Source organism: Myotis nattereri, assembly GCF_964212035.1.
Source record: "Myotis nattereri genome assembly, chromosome: 17".
NCBI lineage: Eukaryota > Metazoa > Chordata > Mammalia > Chiroptera > Vespertilionidae > Myotis > Myotis nattereri.
The window spans coordinates 48119769-48145069 of NC_138092.1; the positions used below are offsets into that span (position 1 = coordinate 48119769).

Sequence of the window (25301 nt, forward strand, 5' to 3'; positions counted from 1 at the left end):
GGTGGGGCGGGGGGCGGGCCCTCAGCCCAGCCTGCACTCTCTCACAGTCCAGGAGCCTTTGGGGGATGTCTGACTGATGGCTTAGGCCTGCTCCAGCAGTTGGACGTCCTTAGCGCTGCTGTGGAGGTGGGAGAGGTTCCTGCCACCGCCGCTGCGCTTGCTAGCCGGGAGCCTGGCTTCTGGCTGAGCGGCGCTCCCCTTGTGGGAGTGCACTTGATAGCACAGGAGCTGGCCCCTGGTGGTCAGTGCATGTCATAGCCACCGGTTGTTTCACTGTTTGGTCATTTTGCATATTAGCCTTTAATTATAAATTATATTTTAGAAGAGAAAGAGGCCTTAAATACTATAAAGCATAACCTTTTCATGCTGTGGGTAATAAAATTAGAGCGCATGAGAGATTAAAACACAGATTTGTAAGTTCCCAGGCCAGCACTAGAATCCGCTCCCCACAAAGCCTTCCGTTTCCCCTAATTCTCCAGCTGGCTGGCTCATTTCTCCTTTTCCTTCCTTGTACTTTTTTTCCTAAGCTACTGTTGTGTTCATTCATCAACACTAACATAATTCATCTGCTTCTGGGTATGGCTTTATCATGAACTCCATGAAGAGGTTTGTGGTGCGAGTTGCGAAGAACACCTTATGAAAATAAACCATCACGTGTGAGAACAGCCCAGGCCGCAGCAGCGCTGATACCGGCTGCAGCACAGGCGGGCTGTGCGCGGGGAAAGCCGGGAATTAGTAACACATTTCTGAAGGTCTCTCTTGCATAATTGTTGTGTCCAGATGTCTGTGACATTCGGGTTCTAAAATAGAGTTCCAAATACCACACATTCATGCACATTTTCCAAGAATAATTGGGTGGTTTTTGAGTCTTTCTATTTTATAAACATCAGGACTAAAGATGGACCCCTCCCCAGGATCAGACTTGCTCATTTAAACGCCCGTTCTGATGTGGAATAAACACAGTTAAAGGGGCCAGATTGGGAGCCTTTGAAGTGTTTCTCTCGGAGACTTATCTTCCAACTGCGAGCAGCGTAAAAATGGAAAGTCATTTCCATAAACTTCTTCACTTCCCACGTTCTTGGAGATTAACCATTAACAACAGTTCCCACAAAACCCTCTGGTGGGTCCCCACGGCCGGAGGATAAAGTCCAAGGCTCCCGTGAGGCACACGCTCCCTCGCCGCCTCGCCCTGCTCCCTCTCCAGCGCCGTGGTTTGCAGCCCTCCTGAGCGGGAGCCCTAGAAACACAACGGGTTGTAATTCCTGGAACACAGAGCGACGCTTCTTGTTTGATGTTTTGTGCACACTGTGCCCCACCCCCCTCCCCCCCCACCCCGGGCCCTGCACTACCTTCCAGTTAGGTGCCACTTCCTGAAGGAAACGTGGGAAGCCCTCTGTTGCTGAGGTCGTGCTGGGGGCATAACCCCCTCCCTGGACCATGTGATTAGGACTGTTCGTGCTGGTCCCCATTGGGCCCTGGACTACTGGACGGAGCTCATCTCTGTCTCCACCGCATCTGGTAGGAGTTCAACAATGGTTCAATCAGGAAATACGGCATTTACATAAGGAAATGAAATTACAGAAAAGCCAAGGTTAGACTTCAGTGACTGTTACATGCAAGTAAACCTCAGTCAATGAGAACCCACTAACTCTGAATTTGCTAGAATTTATTGGGAAAGAAGAGTTACACTGCTTATGCTTAAAAAAAAAAAAAAAATCTCAGGAAGGAAGAAAATGTTTTTACCAAGGAGCTCTTACAATGAATGAAAGGATGAAAGGGCGATTTCTAGGGTATGTCACACCATAAGCAAGATTCTGCACAATCTTCCAAACCTTCTACATCTCTTCCACCAATCCTTAGAGAGATGGGGTTCCTCAAAGGTATTGAAAATTGCCCTGGCCAGTGCGGCTTAGTTGGTTGAGTTACATGCACCAAAAGGTTGCAGTTTGATTCCTGCCTGGGTTGTGGCTCAATCCTCATTGGGGTCCTGCAGGAGGCAGCCATCAATGTTTTCTCCCTCTCTCCCTTTCCCTTCCTCCCTATCTAAAATCAATAAAAACATATTTAAAAATATATTTTCTTTATTAATTTCAGAGAGGAAGGGAGTGGGAGAGAGAGAGAGAGAGAGAGAAACATCAATGATGAGAGAGAATCATGGATCAGCTGCCTCCTGCACACCCCACACTGGGGATTGAGTTTGCAACCTGGGCATGTGCCTTGACTAGGAATTGAACGCTAACCTCCTGTGCTGAGGCTGACCAGCAGCCCCTGAACGACAGATGAACGGATTACTCAGCACAGTTTGACTGTGAAAGAGAGGGCTAAGGGGCTTGCCTGGCTCTAGTGGCCAGAGAAGCCTCGATTGCCTGCCTCGTTAGGCTTTTATGGAATTTCTGTCTTTAGATACAATCAGTAGGTGAGTAATCTTGGGAGGACACACGTTTACATTGTCCTCTAGGCCAGGGCATCCAGGGAGTAAGCATAAGGATTCCAGTAAACACCTGGAGTCCGCATGTGCACAGACCTGTTTGGAAAGGTCAAGGAATAATCAGGGCGCCGCCTTCAACACTCCCCTGTCTCCCCTAAGTCGGAATTCTGATAAACAGGGCAGGAGGCCTTCCATACACTTCCCTTTTCTCAGAATGTCCTCCTGACAACTTCCCAACCAAGTCTCGCGTGCTCCCCAACACTCCTGGTTCGTAGGTCGATGCTCAACCACTGAGCCATGCTAGCCAGACAATAAAAACATATTTTTTAAAAACTATTGAAATTTATCTTTAACCTTCTACTGTAGCCTATCTATGCATGTCTAATTCAATAACGACACTATATTAATATTTTAATGTAATTGATATTTGAGATTAATAAAATGTATATCCACTTAAAGCAATACTTAATGCACAGAACTGATGTCTTTATATATTTTTTCAATACACATATTCAGACATTCATTCAACAAATATATATTGAGAGCCTCGTATGTTCCAGGCCCTGGTATGTACCAGGGAGTTCAGTGAACAGGTTAGATGTGGCTCCTGCCCTCGAGGTGTTTACAGTCCAGGAGGAAAGACTCAACAAACAAATAACAATGAGAGGGTGAGCCCTGGGGAAGGAAACACAGGGCTATGCTAGAGAACAGCAGCAGAGGAGGAAACAGATTGGTCAAGGCTTTGCCAGGAAAGTGACTTTCAGCCTAAGCTCTAAGGTCTTAGAAGGGGCCAGCATGGAAAGAGGCGAGGAACAGCATTCCAGAGCCAGGGAATGGCAATGCAAAGGCCCAGCCAGGAAAGAAGCTGTGTGTTTGAGGACCTGAAGGAAGGCCAGTGTGAAGGCAGCAAACGGGGCAAGAAGGAGGTGCAGACCCAGGTCACTCGCTGTGGGACTCTCGGGATTTCCTTCTGATCACAGTAGGAGAGCGTGGCGAGGGGTAGGCTGCTGCCCACCTACACCACTGGGTACTGGGCCAACGGTGCTGCATGCGCGTGAGCACTTGTGTTTCTCATGTACCAAGCATAGTTATAAACATACTGGCCTTTCGGAATACAGAAAGGACGCTGCCTGCTGAACATTCCCCAAACATGAAGTTTATTCTAATATAGCTTGTCTACTGTGTATCGATAGAAGCTCGGACCTTCATGGCACCCTTCTCAACCAACCTCAGACCATAACCACAGAGAAAACGGGGCGATTGAATTGGGACCCACAGGCAATGCTGTTTCCCGTTCCAGCATTGTCAGGCCGGCTCTGTGACCATGAGGCTTCCGGGGGTCTGACCTGAGACGCGGAACACAAGGTCACGGTGCTGTGTGCACTAAGTTTATTCTCGTTGTTTGTTCTCACGTCAGCCGAACTCTTGTGCCCCGAGGCATTCTCCCCACCGAGGGGAGGCGCGCGTCCACACCTTCTGCATGTGGACAGCTCGAACTTGACATGAGAACGTGGTGGTCTGCACAGTCCTGAATGCACATCCACAGGGGATTTTACGATTCTGAAGCACCGTCACCCACTGGTGGAGCATGAGTCCTGCAGCCGCAGGCCTTTGCCCTCCGTGATCCGCGAGGAGAGATTGAGAAATCGGCTGTCAGCCACTTCTCAGGGGGCGGGCGGGGGAGCGGGGGGGGGGGGGGGGCGCTCCGAAGCGTTGGTGACGTAGGCACTTTTTCATCGGGTTAAATTTAGGAGGAAAGAAAAATCTGCTGAGTTTGTGCTTTTCCTGGCAATAAGCCAATTTCCTTTCCTATTGCCATTTGCCCTGGGGCACTCGCTGGGGACGTGGGAATTCCTCCCCTGAAGGAGAGGCGGGGCTGAGGTTGCCCTTCACCCCGATATGCAGAGGATATAGAACTTGGGGCTGGAGACTTGGGGATGAGGAATGTCCACAAGGTCAGGCTGGCATTTTTGAAAGCAAGCGGATTTTCCTGAATTATTATGCAAAACAGGTTTCTGGAAGGTCAAGGCCAGGGCCCTTTGAAGTGCAGGCCCTCCCTGAGCTCAGCTCCCAGGATTTCACACTGAGCAGGGACCAGGGTTTGGGAAGGGCTTTGGGGAGGGAGGCAGAGATTACTATGATAGCACACAGGGGGGACCTGGGGGCCTGGGGAGGATAGGTTTCCTGGGGGAAGTCTTTCAACTGATATCTACACAATGGGAACGAGATTTCAGGCCCAGGAGTCGGGTGGGGTGGGCTAGAATGGGGAGCAAGGAGAACGAAGGGATGATGCAAATAGTGACATGGGAGGTGCATCCAGGAGCTGCGGTAATTCAACACGTGCGGCGGCCTCCACAAGGCCGCGGTACTGTGTGCTCTGAGTTCATTCTCATTGCTTGTTCCAGGTCAGCTGGATTTCTGTGCCCCGAGGTAGTCTCCCCACTGAGGGGAGGCGTGCTTCCTCATTGGACAGTAGACAGGCTGGGCCCGGGAAGAGAGGAGGCTAGAGATGGGTAGCCAACAGGACAAGCTCACGGTTAATCTGAGGACAACGAGGATCCAATAAGGATTTTAAGAAGGAGAATGATCAACTGGGAGAGAGTAGGCACCAGCGTGAAGAACGCGTTGGAGGGTCAGGAGGTACGAGGGAAGCCCATAGGAAACTATTGCGATAACTCGGGGGATGGGTCATGACCGGAATGAACTAAGACAGATGGTGGAGAGGGGAGAAGCGGATGAGATTCGGAGTGAGAATAATGAGACTTGATTATTGGCTGGTAGAAGGCCCAAAGGCCTGGTGGAAAGGGCTGGTGGATGGCGGGTGGGCTCTCTGGGAGGGAGCCCCAGCGGCTGGGCCAGGGTCCCGTGACCAGGCCCGGCCCTCCTCACTGCAGACGAGCTGTGGAGGGAGCGGGCAGCCAGACGCAGCTCTGACCCAGGCACCACAGCCACGAATTCCCACAGTCTTGCTTCATGTCTGTGCTCCTGATGCCTCCTCTGGTCCAGCATTTTTCCAGAGAAGAGCATCCTGGTCCGGACCATACATCAGAGTCACCTTACTTCTGCCGACTGCCAGGAGGAAACGAGTTAGTGCTTTTCTGCACACACACTTTCCTGAGGTGTGTGCTAAGCTGGGTGTCAGAGAGATGGGATGCTTAGGAAGAAACAATTCATTACTCATTCATCTGAGTGAGATGACCGTAGGAGAGATTCCAAATTCCAGCAGAAGCAAGTCCCAGTCCCTGATGAACTGGCTCACCTGACCTCCGCTTGGGCTTTAAGTTGTGAGCACAAGGGCTTCTAAATACTCCCCGGCAGCCGGAGACACTGTGGGCCTGGCCACAGCCGACAGAGCTTCCAGGCTATGTTTCCACAGGGAGGTGCTTTTCCAGATGAGATTATGCTTAGGGACATAGCCAAGGAAGGCCCTTGGTCCCTAAGGTGAGTGGTTGACTTCAGGGCTGTGGGAAAGCTTTCCAGGGGCCTGGACGCGGTGAGACTGGTCTGCAGCTGTCGGACCGTCTGTGTGGATGCTCTTGTCCGCACACCTCAGTTATGCAGGTACCGTGCTCGGGACAGCTCCATGGCAGCCCCACGCGGAGCAGCTCCCATCCCAGCGGCTAAGCTTCCGACCTCACACGCTTTTGGAAAAGGCAGCTCACGCAGGCGGCTGGCTCACCTTCAGAAAGAGTGCGTTTCAAAACTGCGCCTGAGGGCTGGCTCTCCGAGTGGGAATACACTTTCCTTCCCGAAACACTGATGTTGGGCTCCCAGGGGTGCCCCGAAGCCTGCGTGACTGTGGGTGGACACGGCCTACGTGAATTCGGGGACCTGCAAGCATCACTGAGGAGAGTGACAGGAAGAGAGCCCCGCCCTCATCCACCCCCCATTTTCTACATAAAGAGGAAAACTCTAGAAAGTGGGAAGCCTCTCTTACCGCCACCTTCTTCTCTGTCTCTCTCTCCTGTCGCTGCTTCCCCAGGGCCCCGTGCTGTCCCACGTCCTCTCTGCTTCCGCCCACCTGGGCCTGTGCCAGCCCCTCAACCATGGCCTGTTTCCTGACCATGGCTTCTCTCTTTCCTGATAAATGCCCATGCCCTCGGGGTAGTCAGCGGAACTTCCCACTAAGCATTCTGACTGAGCACCCACAGGCGAACGCCTAGTTCAGAACACTGGCAGAGCATGTCTTTCAAACGACCCAGAATATCTTTTATTTCAAATGTTTATGTTTTTTGGAGGAAGAACATAATGAAACTTAACAATAGAAAGGGGTCATTTCAGGTGAGAGCGAGGTATGTTTGGACCAGGGCCTCCAAAGTTCAATTCTTTAAATTCCTACTTTTTAATTCATTTTATTTATTTTTTAAAGAAAGCTCATTTTATTTATTTTTTGTTAATCCTCACACGAGGATGTTTTTCCCCTTGATTTTTTAGAGAGTGGATGGGAGGGAGGGAGGAGAGAGAGAGAGAGAGAGAGAGAGAGAGAGAGAGAGAGATTGGCTGCCTCCTGCACGTGCCCTGATGGGGGCCAGGATAAGATCTAACCTGCAACCCAGATACGTGCCCTTGACTGGGAATTGAACCCAAGGTCCTTTGGTGCTCGAGTCAACACTCTAACCACGTTAGCCAGGGCCCTACTTTTATTGACAACATCTATCTGCCTTTACTTTTCAATTACAGCCACAATTAGCATTAGTATCTCGCTTGATGAAATACTCTGATTTGAATCATAAGGTATTATTCCTCCTTAACAGAGAGGACACCAAGGCTCCGAGAAGCCGAGTGTCAGCTTAGACTGGAAGGAACCCAGGGCCCCAGGCTGAACCTCTGGCCACCTGGGCTGCATTGGCCGCCTCTCCTGTTGCCCAGGCTCCCCACACCCCCCTGCTGGCACGGGGGCTCCGCAGCACTCACTGTCAGGGGAGGGCATGGAGTCAGGGCTTCAGTTCAGGACCGACCAACCCCAGAAAACCGCTACTGCCAGAATGCAGAGCTAGCACCTCCTGTAAGAAGTGGCTCCTCTACTAACAGCTGATGTGAAGTGAGATCTGGTCAGAGGGGTGGAGGAAGGGAGTCAGGAACAAGGGAAATTTGGCACATTCAAGGAATATATGTATATGCTGTACAGATAGGTATAAAATAACGACCACCTTGCATATCAGAAACCATAGATCGATAGCTACCATAATTGTTTCCCAGTTTTCCACTAGGAATGAGACAATGAAATTATGTAGCCTGTACATCTCAGTGTTTGGAAAACACTCGGAGGTAGAGAACATCCACTCGACCAAATCGGCAAGCAATGGGGGGAAGGGAGGTCTAATGCAGAGGCAATAATAGCGGAGCGTAATTGGAGTTAAGGTGAAGCCTGTCCGAATAAGAAACCTTTAAAAGAGTGTGTCTTTGGAAGAAAGAAGTGTGCTGAAGGCAGCTCTGGTCATGGCATGAAAACTCTCTCTGCCCCTGATGGCATGCTGGGACCTGTTGGAAGACCTAGGCCAGTTTCTTTGGGGGGTGGGGGTGGGGGGGCATCCAGCTAATGAGCACAGGAAAGCAGAAGCTCAGAGGTCCCAGCCACAGCTCGGCCGGCCTGAACTGAGAAGTGCTCTGAGAAGGCAGCAGGGGAGGAGCAGGAGCAGCACATTAATTCTTTCCACATAAAAACACTGAAGGAGACACCGGGACGTAAAAACACTATTAGGCAAACATTTATGAAAAGCTTCTCAGCCGGAAAATACTCGGCCACGGTGTGAGTAAAGGCAGGTACTATCGCCTGCATTTAGACAAATGAGTCACAGAATCTTCTTGGGGAGAGAAAGGGGTTTGGGGAGGGGAGGGCGGGGTGGGAAGGGTGGGGAGGGAAAGCAAGGGGGGTTGTGGGGTGGGTCTTTAAATTGCTGATAATCTATCAAACCCAGATTGCAGGAAGTCCCAACAATGAAAATGTTAACCCTTATACTTTGTACAGAGGCTGGACCTGAAGTAGGCAGATAGGCTAGAATTTGCCATTACTTGGGAGTGGTTCGATCTACCTGAATTCAGAACCTCCTCGAAGAATGCTAGGGGTAAATAAGAATAGCATCTTTTTGCTCTAGCCGATTTGGCTCAGTGGATAGAGCAGTAAGCCAGGACAAGTAGAATAGGGAAACCGAGATGGTTAAACAGCAATTTGGAGCCATCTAGTAAATCCTATCTTCCCTAAGCCAAGGGCACCTAAGAGAAATGAAGAATCTGGGCCTGGGGACTCTGCAGCCCCGAACGATGCTCCTTCCCCGGACCCAGGCGGCCCCCGGAATAACCTGGGGAATGATGACGAAGCTGATGGCGGACACTGAGCAACTATCGGAGCTACTCACACTCTACGCACCCCAGATGACTAACCATTGCTCTTTTTGTTTTTCTCATAGTCTGTAAAATTGGAACTAGAGCGGTAAATGCACTTTAGGGACCCTGACATTCTAAAGCAGAAAGTTCACCACCTCCCTCTGTCTTCTACATTCAGCAAAACCAAACAAGGGGAGATGTTGGGGAGCACGCAAGACTTGGTTGGAAAGTTGTCAGGAGGACATTCTGGTAAAAGGGAAGTGTGTGGAAGGCCGCCTGCCCTGTTTATCAGAATTCCAACTTAGGGGAGACTTAGGGGAGTGTCGAAGGCGGCGCCCTGATTATTCCTTGACCTTTCCAAACAGGTCTGTGCACGTGCAGACCCCCGGGTGTTTACTGGAATCCTTATGCCTAATCTTTGGGTGCCCTCGCCTAGAGGAAAATGCAAACACATGTGTCCTCCCAAGATTACTCACCCTACTGATTGTATCTAAAGATAAAAACTATAATAAAAGGCAGGCAATCAAGGCTGCCTGGTCCCTTAACCTCTCTTTCACAGCAAACTTTGTGTCGGAGTAATCCATTCATCCAGTCAGCCCCAGCGCTTCCTCTCTGAAATCAATTAAAAAATATATAAAAAATAAAATAAATCAATAAACATTTCCTCAGGTGAAGATTTAAAAAAATCATGTCAATGGTTCAGTAACAGAACACGGTGAGAATTTTCTCTCTCAACTCACTGAAGTTACACTGTAGAGGGCTCATCCCCTTCGTTAGCTGTGAGCTTTAGATGCAGTACCTCTCATGAGTGGGCCAACCTATTTGACTCCTCACTAATTTATCCTCAAGGCTGTTCTCCAAAGCCTACACATGGAGGCTCACAGTAAGTGAAGAAGCACAGAACAAAAGTGTCTACAATTGAAAGCGTGTTCAGTTCTTCAGGACTATTTCTTACATTCCAGGGGCTCGACCTTACCCCCAACGTACTCATTCTTCAGTTTGTCTTACTCCGTAGTTCAGCTTGTATACCAAACCCTTCCTCTCTCAAGCAAATCTGTCATTAATTTTTTTAGTGATCCAATTATTTGACTATTAATACATCACTTGACAATATGCCATCAGATAACAATTAGCAATAGCACCCCATCAGATAGGTTTCTTGGGGGGAACTTTTAAAGTGGCAGATGAATTCTTCAATTCATTTTTTTAAAGTCTCTTATTTGTGTTGACTTTTAAGTCAAATCACAACTATTTTCTCAGCAGCTTCAAGGAAAGAACCACGAACTGGTTGCATTGACATTTCAGAACTGTGTGTGGCAACCATGCAGATCAGCACTCACACCATTTCCAAGAGGAGCTAAAAATAGACTGTGGGCAATTGTGCAAAATGAGTGGGTAGATAGATTTTTTTTAAAGTAGGGCCATGACCTCTGAGGTTTTCTGTTGTCTTCACTGTGATCTATAAACTGAACAAAATGCTGTTCTCTGTCATAGAGGAGTCGTCCATTACTAGTCTGGGCAAGGCATTGCATAGGAATGAAAGCATAACTCCTGCTGTGTTCAGTGGCCAGTATGGGCTACCGGCACCTCCTCTCCTATGTCCCATGTCCACGGCAAACAATTTGCTGTAGCAGTTCATAATTCTGATTCCCAACAATTCCAGCTTGCACTGGCACTTACTATGATGCAGGACTCTGCTTCAGAATCCTTCTAATCACCTGTTCAGCAATCACTAAATTACTACCAACCCCTCAGAATGCCATTGCTGGCCAAGACCTTCTTTGTCCACTCGACTTCAGGCAGCATCGAACGGGTTTTCCTTGAGAATTAGAAGTTGACAGTGGAGTAAGGGAGACAGACATTCGAGATATGTGAAATAAGGTAGGTTCCTTCACATTTACAGTGTAATCTGATTTTATAGTTAAAACAAGAAAGGGGAGATGGAAAAACATACTCTGGATCTATGTCATCCTGTGCAAGTACACGGAGCACAAAGCTCTCACCTCCTACTGAAGTTGATATGAGTGAGGCCAGGGGCATATCAACTTGTGTCACTCCATCTGAGAATTCTCTCTGAGATAATACTGAGCATTATCTCTGAAATGCCACAGTCCACAGGGATTTCATGTGAACCGTAAATACAAAAACTTAGCTGGTTCGACTTAAATCGACAAAATAAACTGGTTTACTGGAAATCCTGTATTTAACATGGAGCAAATCCAAGCCCAGCACTGGGATATGTAAAGCTGTCATATAAGACATTTAAGAAAATTGTTCCATGATACTCCAAGCGAATCTCAAAAGTACAACGTTCAGAAACGGACTCTACAGCTTAAAGAGGGATGTGGGGAGAGTGGAAGGGATGCAACAGGGAGTCACAGAGATGATTAAAGGGTTGGAAAAATAGGAGCCAGAAATTATTTAGACTAAGTTAGAGAAGACTACCAGGTTTCTTAATAACAGTATTCAAGCATGGGGAGGGTAGTTATATACAAGAGGATGCACAGCTGCTTTCCCTCTCAGCTGGGGAGTGAACAGAGAAACTGACTTTGATTACAGCATGAAAGATCTAAGTTAGATATAAAAAAGGGCTTTTGAGAATGAGGATTATCGAATGAGAAACCTTCTCGTGTGCCTCTTCTTGCACCTGCTCATTAAATGATGCTGTTACATGAACTTCTTTTTGTTTTTTATTTGTTTTAAAATATTTTTTATCTTCATCCAAGGATATTTTCCTATTTATTTATTTATTTATTTATGGTGGAGGGGGATACAGAAACTTTGATGTGAGACAGACACATAGATTGGTTGCCTCCCGCACGTGCCCCGCTCCTAGCCCCTGACTTATCCAGTGACATCTCCTGTCACTCCCCAAATGCTGTCCTTTTCTGCCTGCTTCTCCAGGTGACCCCTGCACTCTCCCCTCCTCCTATGACACAGCACCCCTCTGCAGCCCTCCATGCTCACCAGCCTTTCCTGCTCCAGGACCTGCGCTCCGGCCTTACCGCTTCGGACCAGTGACCCTCACTAAAAGCTCATGAGTTTCCATGGAAACGTCCCTTGAATGCTTTTATGTACTAGGTAGTATTGATAAGAGCCTTTCCCAGCCTCAGCGGCAGTAACTGACCATTTAGAAAACATCTGCGTTAAGGGCTTCCTAACAGAATCTAGTGCAGTGATGGCGAACCTTCTAAGCTCGGCGTGTCAGCATTCTGAAAAACCCTAACTTAACTCTGGTGCCGTGTCACATATAGACATTTTTTGATATTTGCAACCATAGTAAAACCAAGACTTATATTTTTGATATTTATTTTATATATTTAAATGCCCTTTAACAAAGAAAAATCAACCAAAAAAATGAGTTCGCGTGTCAGCTCTGACACGTCTGTCATAGGTTCACCATCACTGATAGTGACTGAAAGTGGCAAACATCAGGCTGGAATGGCCCTGCGGCCCCTACAGCCTTTCCTCCGGCATCTGTCTGCCTGTTACTCGTCACCACCGACCCACGGCTTTTCCCAGCTCTCCCTGTACCTGCCGACATACTTTGTGTACATCATCTCCAACTCAATTCTTAAAACATTCCTTTGAAGCAGGAAAACGTCACCACATATATGCAGACGACGTATATGTGTATGTGTATGTGTGTATGCACATATATGCATTCATTTATCATAAACACATCCTAGGAGCTCTAGCGCACTTAACATGCCTCTTAAATACCTCAAAAGAACTTCAGAATCAAATTTCAAAAAATGATTTCATAATTTTACCCCCAAACTTTGTTCTTCTGACGTCACCTGTCACAGTGAATGATGTCAGCCACCTAAGAATCATCCTCAACATTTTCCTCTTTTTAGTGCCCGTAGCCAATCCATCACCAACGTCTGCAAATCTTCCCTCCCAAATAGCTCTCCAATGTGTCCATCCTCTCCACCTGTGCCAGTGGCCACCCAGGCCACTCTCTCATCCCCTCTTGTGGCAGCCTCCATGTCTCTGGTCCTGTTCTTAGCCATTTCCTATAATCAAGAGGATCCCAAAATGCAAATCCCTCATCTGGCCTCACTCAAAAGCCCTTCAGCAGCTTCCATGGTTCTTTTCAGAGAACAATTTAAAACTGCTATAGGGCCGGGCACGCCCACGCCATCTCACGTCCACCTCATCGCCCATCCTGCTCCCTCAGCTGCCCAGCCTCACACTTGTGTGCCCCCCTCCTGTGCTGAGTCATTTCACTGCAGGCCTCCCTCCGCACCACCAGAAAGCCGACCTCCCACATCACCCCACCCTCCTCCGGAGGCCAGCTGAGCACTCTTCCGGAGTCCCCTCTGACCACCCTAAGGGTCCAGTTGAATCTTTCCATTGTAAGCTCCAAAGCGCCATGTCCTTCTCCTCCCTCCCCTTCTTTGTACATTTGCTTCTGTGATTTTTGGCTCGGCACCGGCACCCTCCTCCATTAGACTGCTGGCTTCCTGAGAGCAAGAAGCCTGTCTACATCCTCGTCACCATTTGATCCGGGTACCGAGTGGGCCCGGCATGCAGTCAGTGTTTGGGAAGTTGAGTAAATTAACCGGTTGGTTTATATTTGCCAGGCACTGAGCTAGCCAGATGTGCTTTACAAAAACCATCTCATTCATTTTCACAACAGACTTGCGAGGTTACTACCAATCGATGAGCAACTCCATTTTGCAAATGAGAGAACAGGGTCTGGAGATATTGGGAATTTTCCCACCTCACAACATAAAAACTAAAGTCCTCTGCAGCCAACTGCACGTAGGACTGCTGCCCATGCTCTGTGGGCTTCCTTGGGGACGTTAACATGTTAACTACAGGAACTGAGCACGTGAGCAGGAAGAAATCTCTGATTCACAAATTGATCATTTATACCTTGTGAGTGACCCTGAAAATCCTGAAATATTTAAGAGCCAACAACAGGCCTTGGCCGGGTGTCTCCGGGGTCAGAGCGTCGTCCTGATAAACCAAGGTTGTGTTTCAAGCCCCAGTTAGGACACATACGAGAATGAACCAATGAATGCGCGAATAAGTGAAACAACAAACCTCCCCCTCTCTCCTCTCTCTTTAAAATCTATTTTTTTTTTTAAAGAGTCAACAACAGGGTGCCACGGTTGTTAGGCTGGGTTGCTTCAACAGAAGAAACAAGTAGGCTGTCCCTGAATTGTACTTGTTCAGTGAGCCTAACCGCTCCCGGCCAGTGAGGCGTAACACTGCACAGCACACCACTGCCCGAGGACATATCTCTCAGCGCAGTCAAGAAACTTCTCAAGGCAAAATTTATGACGTCTCTTTCCACCAGCAGGAAAACAACAGACTCCACTTTTGTTGACTGTCTCAGAATATGCAGAAGGCTCTGCTGAGCTACTGTGCGTAAGTAGTACGGTTACCCAAAGGTCCTCATGAATGTTTCCTTCTCCACCCACACTGCCTGCTCCACTCCTGAGAGCAGAGGCGTTAATGCGCAGCCATCTCTCTGGCTCTTGTTGCAAGAGTAACACCTAAGCGTTTGAGGCAAATCTTACATTGGCTGACATGACTATTTGGGAGAGCCTCATCCTCATTTCTGGAAGTTGAGGATTTTAAACGTATCATCACCGTCGTTTGTGAAATGATTGCACCATGACAGTGGAACTCTCAGTACGCCTGAGAGGTGGGGGCTGACAGATATGCCGCCTTCCTTTGGTCGAAGCAACAGGAACACATTGATATTACATAGGACATAAACATCTATGGGAAATACATTTCTTAATTAGTTGAGTTTTTCCCAACTAATCAATGTGCCAAGAATTTGTTTGCCGCAGTGAGAAAGGGATTGTCATACATTTCATTCCCCTTTTTATTCTTTTGAATACGTGCTGAGAACATTTGGTCATAAAAAATTATGGGTGACGGGAATAGAAGGGGTTTTGTGTCAGCATTCTGTGCCACGTTCTTCAAACTCCTTCCAAGTTATGTGCAAAAACCCTCAGCGGTCTATCGTTGAAAATTACTTTAAATGATCAACTGACCCTTCAACTAGGTCAGCGGTTCTCAACTTGTGGGCCGCGACCCCTTTGGCGGTCGAACGCCCCTTTCACAGGGGTCGCCTAAGACCATCCTGCATATCAGATATTTACATTATGATTCATAACAGTAGCAACATTACAGTGATGAAGTAGCAACGAAAATAATTTTATGGTTGGGTCACAACATGAGGAACTGTATTTAAAGGGCCAGAAGGTTGGGAACCACTGCACTAGGTCCTTCATCAGCTTTGTTGAAGGAAAAGCTGGAAACGAAGGATGAGAGGCAGAAGGCCGCTCCCGGTGGTGACGGCGACCCTCTGTCCCTGGGCGCTGTCCAGGCTGGGCAGTGCCACACAGTAGGGAGGGGAGAGAGGCTGCCTTCTTTCTGGGGAAGTGGGAGAAGGGAGACTGTGGGAGAGGAGCATTCTCACCAGTTCGGTCTTGGGGCAAAGAGTGCACATGAAGTCGAAAGCCTGCCAACGAATTCGCTTGAGCAGTGAGCTGCCCACGCCCAGGAACTTGTACTGCTCCCGGGCTGAGCCCCGTCTGAAGAGCACTGGACTAGCCTGAAAGTGTTTTCCTTGAAGCAGTTCTGTCCCAGTCCTGATGCCCTCAGTCTTGAGCATCTGGGAGAGTCACTGACTCTTTGGGACGGTGGGTTTCTTTCGTAAAGACCCATCTCATGACTTATAGTGATGCCATGACTTTAGTGTCTGACCTCGACATTCCCTCCAAATTCTGGGGAAGGGAGTTACCGAAGGTAGAACTGGGGCCCCTGTGAGGTTCCTGGAGGAAGCTGCCAGCACGGGGCCTCTGGGCCTCTGCCCCTTCTCCCCTCTGCTTGGTCCTGCTGAAGGCAACTGGTTTGCACTGTGAGTTTATGAAAGAGGTGGGTGAGGTCCAATCTGTGGCAGCTGAACAGAGCATCGGTAATGGACCAATCGGGGAAGTCAATCTGTGAACCAACAGTACCTGCAAACTAAATAGCTGGGATGGATCTCCTACAGAAATCAGTAACGTGTCTTTTCACTAAGAAATAAATATCGAACCCCTAACTTCACTGTTCTCATTCTTTGCAACCTATATAAAAATTCATTCTGCAAAAAGAATCTATTTTTGTACAACTCATATACACAAAGGAGGTATTTTTACTTTTTACCTTATCTCTCTACAAATTCAGGGAGTGAACTCCTATTTGCAATTAATAGAATAGAGAGAAACTGCACACACAAAATGGTTAGCTATTCTTAAATTTGGAATTTTAAATTAAAAGTATATCTTCACAGATAAAGCAATGTTTATTTGTGTATATTTTTAATGGCCTAGTAGTTTTAATTGGAATTATGTTTATTTACCAGTTTTAATTTTTAAAATTTCAAAACAACCTCCTACAACTGTACACTCCATGGAAATGCCTTACATGGAATAACATGCACACATTTATCAACACTTGAACTCGTCCACATTTCTGTTCTACTAGTTTATTCAGTAAAATTCTCACCTACATTTTTATCTTTTGTTGACAGTTCAAGGTTGTGTGTACCTAGTGGTTGCAAATTTGCACATTCACTTCCTGATTCATCTGACAAATCCTTACTGTCTGCTGTGTCAGTCACTGTTACTAAAAGCTGGGAATTCAATATTGAGCAAAACCAAAAATGGTCCCTGCTCTCCTGAAGCTATCAGTTTATTGAGGGAACGTGCAATAATCAAGTAATTACACACGTGTAGAAACTGCAACGGTGACAAGTTCTGTGAGGGAGAGTTACACATGCTAGGAGAATCTTCAGCAGGATGTTGGCGTGTTGGGGGGAGGGGTGGCGGTCAGGGAAAGCTGCCCTGAGGACGTGATCCAGGGATTAACCAGAAGGGAGGGAAGAGCCTTACAGACCGGGAACAGCTCGTGCAAAGTGCGGATGGGGATCAAAGCGAACACGAAGGGCTGAGCAGAGTGCTGGGGAAGGAGGGAGCCTGTCCAGTGAGGCTGGAGTGGTGGGAGGCAGCCAGACCTGCCAGGCTCCGCAGGAAAAAGTGTTTTGATATGTAGACCAGCAGGAAATAATTGAAACCTCGGCAGGGTTTTAAGTGTGGGTGGGGTGATAGGACCAGGTTTGCATTTTGAAAAAATTACCGGCTTTGCCATAGGAGTGGATTAGAGGGCAGAGCCAGAACGTGGGGTTTATTGAGATAGATACTTCCTTGGACATATGCGTGTAAACTTAAGCTTCTGAAAACAAGCGTTTTAAAACGATTGGAATTTTCTAAGAAAAGAAACAACTGGTATTTATCTTTTAAATCTTTTGTGTTTATTTGGGAGGTGGTAGGGCAAAACTGCTTCACAGTAAGCGGAGAAAAAGAATGCATTGTACTCCTTCCCAGAAGTCCTGGAAAAACATGTCATCAATGATCAAAGTTACCTTTTTCCTCAAACATGAAAATAGCTGTATTAAGGTTTTTTGAATTATATTCAATATAAATTATATTCTCAATGTCAGACAGTACAGAAAATGTATTAATAAAACTTTCTAAAAACTGACATTCCACTCAAGAGTCAATGATTGTCTGCATTCTGAGGAATATCCCTGGGAAGCACTTCAGTGCCTGTATTCACATATGCACCGATGCACATGCTCTAGGGACCACAGCTGTTTTGTTCAGCAACCTATACATGCCCAGTGCTCAACAAAGTAGGTGCTCAATAAAAATTAATTGCATGAATTGACTATTCCAATTATATCTCTACACTAATAAAAGACAAACATGCAAATTGACCGTACCTTTGCTATGCCTTAAGCCACACCCACCAGCCAATCAGAGCGACTATATACAAATTAACCCAACCAAGATGGCGGCTGGCAGCCACGGAGCTGGAGCAAGCAGGAGGCTTGGTTGCCCCAGTGATGGAGGAAGCCAAGCTTCCTTCCTGCTGTGGCTCTGAGCTCCACTCAAGGCAACAAAGTTTCAATTATAGAAGATAAATAAACCCCAGATACCTGCTTTCAGCCGGCTGTGGCCATGAAGCTGGAGCGAGCAGGAGGCTTGGGTTGCCCCTGGCGATGGAGGAAGCCAAGCTTCTTGCCCGCCCTGGCCGGCTCTGAGCTCCACTCAAGGCTACAAAGTTTCAATTATAGAGGATAAATAAATCCCAGAATGAAAAAAAAAAAAAAAAGGAAAAAAAGGAGAGGCTGGGAGCTTCTCTCGCCAGGGCGCTTGGCCAGCCTGAAAACGGCCCTCAGCCCCTCACCGAGACTGGCCAGGCACCCCAGCGGGACCCCACCCTGATCCAGGACACCCTTCAGGGCAAACCAGCCGGCCCCCACCCATGCACCAGGCCTCTATCCTATATAATAAAAGGGTAATATGCAAATTGACCCTAACAGCAGAACAACTGGGAATGACTGGTCACTATGACCCACACTGACCAGCAGGGGGCAGCTGCTCAATGCAGGAGCTGTCCCCTGGTGGTCAGAGTGCTCCCACAGGGGGAGCTCTGCTCAGCCACAAGCCAGGCTGATGGCTGCCAGCACAGCGGTGGTGGTGGGAGCCTCTCCTGCCTCCTCAGCAGCACTAAGGATGTCCAACTGCAGCTTAGGTCTGCTCCCCGCTGGCAAGTGAACATCCCCTGAGGGCTGCCAGGCTGCCAGAGGGATGTCTGACTGCCAGCTTGGGCCCAATCCCCCAGGGAGTGGGCCTAAGCCAGCAGGTGGACATCCTCCGAGGGGTCCCAGATTGCAAGAGGGCATAGGCTGGGCTGAGGGACCCCCCCAAGTGCACCGGGCCTCTAGTGTTAATATAATGCTCTTTTCACTCAACAGTTAAGTCTTGGACTTAGGTAATGCCACATCAACCTTTTTAATGACCAGTCAGTAATTCATTATAGGCATGTGCCATGTATGTAAATAACCCCACACTAATGGGAGCCCAAGAGTTTTAGGCTTATAAACAGTGCTACAGTGAACATCCTTGCACAGACATCTTAACACACCTATCTAGGATAAATTCCTAGAACTGAATGAAATTGCTGGGGGAGTATATATACAGGGTGTCCCCCCAAAGTGTACCGGTTAATAATGCAGATTTTGTAATCAAAGAAAACACGATAATTTCAAGAGAAACATCAAAAATACTTTATTCAAAGTAATGTCCATCACTCGCTACACATTTTCCCCATCTTTCAGGTAATTTGTGGATACCGTCCCAATAGAACTTTTCTTATTTTGAGGCAAACCATTCAGAGATCAAATTTTCCACTTCTTGGTACGCATTTTGAAGTGCTGCTCAGAAAGTGTGTGTGCCATCGATCAGAACAAGTGGTCATCTGAAGGAGCAAGGTCTGGTGAATACGGCGGGTGGTTAATACTTCCCAGGCAAGATCTTAACGTGTCTTTAACTGGTTTTGAAGTGTGTGATGGTGCGTTATCATGAAAATTACTTTGCCGTGTCTTCTGGCCCATTCTGGCCATTTTACAATCAAAGCATGGTTCAAATTGATTATTTTTTGTCAGTAGCGATCAGTATTAATGGTTTCACTGGTTTTAGAAGCTCATAATACACCACACCTTCCTGACTGCACCAAACGCAGACCATGGTTTTATTTCCAAAGCAATTTGGTCTTGCAGTAGATGTTGATGGTTGACCTGGATCAACCCATGATTTTGTGCGTTTGGGATTCTCAACATAAATCCACTTTTCATCGCCAGTCACAATTCGATGTTTCCTTTGTGCCGTTGAAGCAACCTTTTACTGATGACTTTTCGGCTTTCCATTTGTCTTTCGTTCAGTTGATGTGGCACCCATTTTCCTTCCTTTAAAATCTTTCCCATTGCTTGTAAACGATCAGATATTGTTTGCTGAGCAACGTTTAATCTTTCTGCAAGTTGTTTTTGAGTTTGACACGCATCTCCATCCAATAATGCTTGTCACTGTTGGTCTTCAAACTTTTTCGGTTGCCCTGGACGTTCTTTGTCTTTCACATCGAAATCATCACTTTTACAGCGTTTAAACCCGCGCTCACAAGTGTCTTGAGATGGAGCATGTTCACCATAAGCTTCTCGAAGTATACGATAACTTTTTCTTCAAAATAATGAATTAAAACTTCCCACACCTTGTCCATTCTATAGATCTGACTTCTTTCTCCTACTTCACTTAAAAAAAAAAACACCTTTGTTGCCATAGCTGGTTTGGCTCAGTGGATAGAGCATTGCGCTGCAGACTGAAGCGTCCCAGGTTCAATTCTGGTCAAGGACACATCCCTGGGTTGCCGGCTCAATCCCCAGTAGGGAGCATGCAGGAGGCAGCTGATCAATGATTCTCTCTCATCATTGATGTTTCTCTCTCTCTCTCCCTCTCCCTTCCTCTCTGAAATCAATACAAAATGTTTTTTAAAAAAATACTATTTAAAATAAATAAATAAACAAACCTTTGTTGATTAAGTCTTTGAAAAACAAAGTTTTATCATTTATATAATCAATTCTGTCAACCTTCTCCTTTAAGGTTTCTGGCTTTTGTGTTCTCCTAGGCACTAGGTCTTTCTCTCTCCAGGATAAAAATACCTCCCTAACAGTATTCACTTTGGGTAGCTTTGTGACACTTTAAAATTTTGTTGTTGATGTTAATCCTCATAAGGATATTTTTCCATTGATTTTTAGAGAGAGTGGAAGGGAGAGGGAGAGACAGAGAGACAGAAACATCAATGTGAGAGACAATTTGATTGGTTGGGGGCAGGTGATTGAACCTGCAACTGAGTTATGTGCCCTTGACCAGAATCGAACCCAGGACCCTTCAGTCTGCAGGCCAATGCTCTATCCACTGAGCCAAACCGGCTAGGGTGCTTTGACATGTTTGAAAGTGTTTCTGGAGGGCAATGAGGGGAAATATTTTAAAAAATACTCATTCCCTTTGCCAGAAATTCTCCTTTTAGAATTTATCCCAAGGAAATAATAGACACAAAGTTTTAGTTTCAAGGATATTCACTAAAGAGTTGTTTAAAATGGCAAAAAAAAAACAAAAAACAAACACAAAAAAAAACACCCACAAAACCCACACACAAAAAACAACCAACCAACCGTTAAGAATGAAAAGTTCAAAATGGAATGGAAGATTGGTTAAATCAATTATGGTTTATCCATAGCCATTAACATACTAAAAAGATTTAATCATATTAAAACATTAATTACTAAAAGCACAACTATGCTAAGATCCAACTTATGAACACCAAAAAACAATTTTAACTCGGCACAGAAAGAGAAAACTGTATTTACTTAATAGTGGTAAGTTCTGGGCATTGGAAATAATGGGTGCTCTTCTTTTCCTTTTGTTTTGTGAGCATGTTTGAATAATAAAAAAGTTTAAAATTTAGTGTACCCATAATTATGCAGATATCACATTGTTACGTGTATCACGCATGTTTTAGTAGCTAGATTAGAGAGTATTACCTTTGTCTTCAACCTTATAAATATAACTTGTGCCTCATCCAATAACCAAGTCAGTTCACCCTTTTGTACTTGGCTTTCCTCATACGTTAAATGAAAATGATAATATCTACTTTGATTTCACTCACAGGAAGATTGTGTTACTGTTTGTAATACACTGTAAGCTACATAGAAAATGGTGCTAATAATATATTATTTACATTCAACTATGATTATCGTTGCTTTTTTTTTTTTTGCTTAAACCCCTTTACTGAGTATGACCGACATACAAAAAGCTGTACATATGGATTGTGTACAACAAGATGAGTTTGCAGATAAGCCTACACCCGTGAAACCATCGCTACAGTCTTTGCCATAAACATACCCGTTAGCTTTAAAGGTTTCTTGCTGCCACTTTATTATTATTTTCCTGTGATAAAGACACTTCAGGTCTACCCTCTTAGCAAAGCTGAAGTGCACAATAGAGAACTGCTCGCTCCGGCACTTGCTGTGGCGCAGACCCCAGGACTGTGTCTTGCTAACTGAAACCCCGTGCCTTTGACCGATGCCTCTGGCGTCCCTCTCCCCAGCCCCTGGCAGCCACCATTCCACGTGCTGCTTCTCTGAGTCTGACTAGATTCCTCACAGAAGTGGTATCAGATAGTATTTTTCCTTCGGTGCTTACACCCACTTCATTCAGCACAATGCCCTCCAGGTGCTGCATGTTGTTACAAATGGCAGGATTTCCTTTTTTTTAGTTGCTTTCAATGTAAATGCAATGAAAATATTAGCTCAATACCTTAAAAAAGTATTTTTTTAATTAGCTAAGGAAAATTAAAAACAGCAAAGTTGCTCCCAAAATAGATGGTAAGAGAAGAGAAAATAGTCCGCAAACGTTTACTAACTGCCTACTGTGTGCCAGGCTGGGGCTGGGGTGGGGACCCTGAGAATGAATCACAGTCTCTGTGCTCGGGTCCTTCACTGTGGAGATGGCTACATGTCCACGCACAGGCAGGAGCACAGGCCAGGCTCCCGAGAGCCTCTACCAAGGCCGTCAAGAACAGGCAAGTCTGACCACCAAGGCCAGGGAGCCAGAAACGGGAGCTCAGCCTCACCACGGAGTGACGGTGGGACAGTGTCAGGGTGGCCTGCAGCAGTTTTACAGCCTACAGTGAAATTAGGGGACAAACTGGTTGGGGATGCCCCATTCTTGAGGGGTTCCCCTGGTAAGCATAACGGGGAATCCCCCTGAATATAATGTAACCCCAACAGTAAATATAGGGGCCAGAGGGGAGAACAGATCCCTGCTTGCTAGTAGGAGACTGGAAGGGGTGGGGGAATTCTTAAAAACTCCATTTACAGAATAGGAGATCCCCTTCTGGTACTCAAAGTTCCCTCACCCCGGGTACTCTTGGGACAGCTGTGGTTACTAGCCTTTTGAACTTTGTTTCTGAGTCCATCTCCTTTCAGGGTTTAGGGGAAGACATGTGAATATATATTTATATGTCGAGAATGATAGAAGTATAAATACACACACACCACACAAGCACACTGTTTAGCTGTTCAGGAGTTCAGTGGTCCCAGAATTTAAGTCATTTATTTGTACCACTGGAATCTAATTGTTGTTCACTTAAATATAATTCCAGACGGAAGACAATGTAAGGTAAGATATGTGTGAGAGAAAAATTCACTCCTGACACAAATGCCATTATGGATTCCAACATTTTGGGTGAGTCTGGCGTCAGCAGAAAACAAAAAATAATAATAATAGCATAAACTCATTTAGTGCCTATTATGTACTAGACATAGAAGATGAAAAAAAGCAAAGATATGGATTTAACATTTTTGGAATGAAATTAAAATTCTCAGGTCCATTTTCATTTCCCATCACCTTAACCCTAGATAAGCAATTAACTTCAGGAACTCTTCTTTTTATGGGGGAGGCAGTGCTGGTTAAAATACAATAAACAACGCATTCATTTGCAAAGTGCCTGGAATTTTAAAAATGCATTAAGGACCAAGCACAGTATTATTATTACACTAGAGGCCTGATGCACGAAATTCGTGCAAGGGGCTCGGCCCTCGCAGCCCCAGCTTCGCCCAGAAGGACTCGGGTCTAATTAGCATATTACGCTTTTATTGTTATAGATTCTCCCATATGTTCCATGGAAGCACATACTAACCGCATTCTGTCAGGCGGAATTCTCTCATTTCTCCAAGGTACAAATTAGGTCAATGCCAGAGATTCTACTGCCCTAAATGTCCCAACTACTAACATAAAACAGGACAAATATATTTTTTTAAACCCACAAACTGCACCAATCTGACCTATATTGGAATTTCGAGCTGGTGATCACTGGTGGCCAGGTGACAATATGAATAGGTGACAACATGATCATTAAGGAAAAATAACCCAAAGCCAAAATCTTTTTGTGACAGGTTGGTAGCGTCATTCTTTACATTAAAATTACATTTTGTATATTATATAGATACTAAAATTTCAGTGAATGAAGTGGAAGTTGCTTTGAGTAAATCTATACAATCAATAGTAGTCTGGCTATGCCTGCATGTGTAGCTTGTTTATAAACATTAAGATAAGTGGCATTTTTAATACCCATGTCCTCGCGAAAATCTGTTTTCTAAAGTTAATCTCAAAACCAGACCATATTCCATATTCTACATTATATATTCAAAGCTTTACATACTGTTATTTTAAAAATAGAAACTTAACAGAATCATAAAACTAGAGTGCCTAAATACTGTCACACATGCTCTTTATAGAATATATGTAACTTTCCATTAATATATAAAATAGAAGATTAAAACCTCTAACAGCCCAGCTGGCATGGCTCAGTGGTTGAGCATCGACCCATGAACCATAGGTCACGGTTGGATTCCTGGTCAGGGCATATGCCGGGTTTGCGGGCTCGATCCCAGTGTGGGGCTTGCAGGAGGCAGTCGATCACTGATTCTCTTCCATCATTGACGTTTCTCTCTCTTTCTCCCTCTCCCTTCCTCTCTGAAATCAATAAAAATATATTAAAAACAAATAAAACCTCTAACACTAGGTAAACCATAACTGCAAAGAGCCTATATGTATCTTTTTTCTATGCACATCCTAACACACACATATTAATGTAACAATGTAAATCAATACCCATTTTCCACCCAATAATTATCTTGAATATATTTTATATTCGTTTGTAATTAAACTTTTAATATATTTCTTAAGTGTAAAAAGCCCCTGTTCATAGTTTGAGAACATCATTTTACCTGAAAGAGGTTTGAATAAAAGTAATTTGAGATTTACTTCACATTTAAAACTAGTAAAACGAGTCTAAACACTTTAGAATTTGCTAAATTTAGCATATTAACAATTTAAATAAGTCAGTATGAGGGCTCTACGCTAGAAAACCTTTTCCTGAATAACTCGATTATGAGTTTCATTTCCAGCTCCCATCCAGTCTTCTGATCATTCTAAATTTCATAGGCAAGGCAAACAGTTCAGAAGCCAGTCTCAGAAATGGAGTCTGGTGTCTGAACAGACCGGGATGGGAGCCCCACACGACGTCCGCGCGAGCAGGCCCCGCCCCGCTGCCGGGGAAAACCCTCCTAATATTTATAACGTTATGACACCGCGTCACCCTCACAAGGTGGTTGCAGCAGTATAAACACCGCTGCAATTATCTGATTGGCTGCCGGTGATGTCACACCCATGTCAATACTTCCCAGCGAGCGCACGTGCTCGACCTTTTATTTAAATTTCCATTTCATCACGGCGAGGAGGCACTCGGGCGGTGCGTGTGCGGGGAAGCCGCTGTCGCCCGGGGCCGCGGGCCCGCCTGGCACCCGCGGGGCGTCGCGGCGGGAGGTGTCCGCGGCCGGAGCCTCCCCGCGCGACAGGCGGCGCCCGGCCGGCCTTTGTCAAGCAGCCACACACACTCAGTCCGCGTCCCCGGGCGCCGCCGGCCCCGGCACACGCCGCCCGGGCGCCGCTCCCAGCCCCGGCCCAGCCCCGGCCCAGCCCCGGGGCGCGCGCGGCGAGGGAAGGAAAATGCGCGTCCCGGGCGCCGGTAGGTGCGTGCGGGCGGCGGGAGGCGGCCACCCCCGGACACTCCAGCT

At 46.3% G+C, this 25301-nt stretch overlaps 1 long non-coding RNA gene across 1 annotated transcript; it reads right to left on the reverse strand.

The window, feature by feature from the left end:
• Positions 1-1104: 1104 nt before the first annotated feature.
• Positions 1105-24092, reverse strand: LOC308533518. The gene is made up of 3 exons (XR_013997095.1): positions 24006-24092; positions 1350-1515; positions 1105-1237 (listed from the first exon to the last, which is right to left on the reverse strand). It is a non-coding gene; the product is annotated as an uncharacterized lncRNA (long non-coding RNA).
• Positions 24093-25301: the final 1209 nt, after the last annotated feature.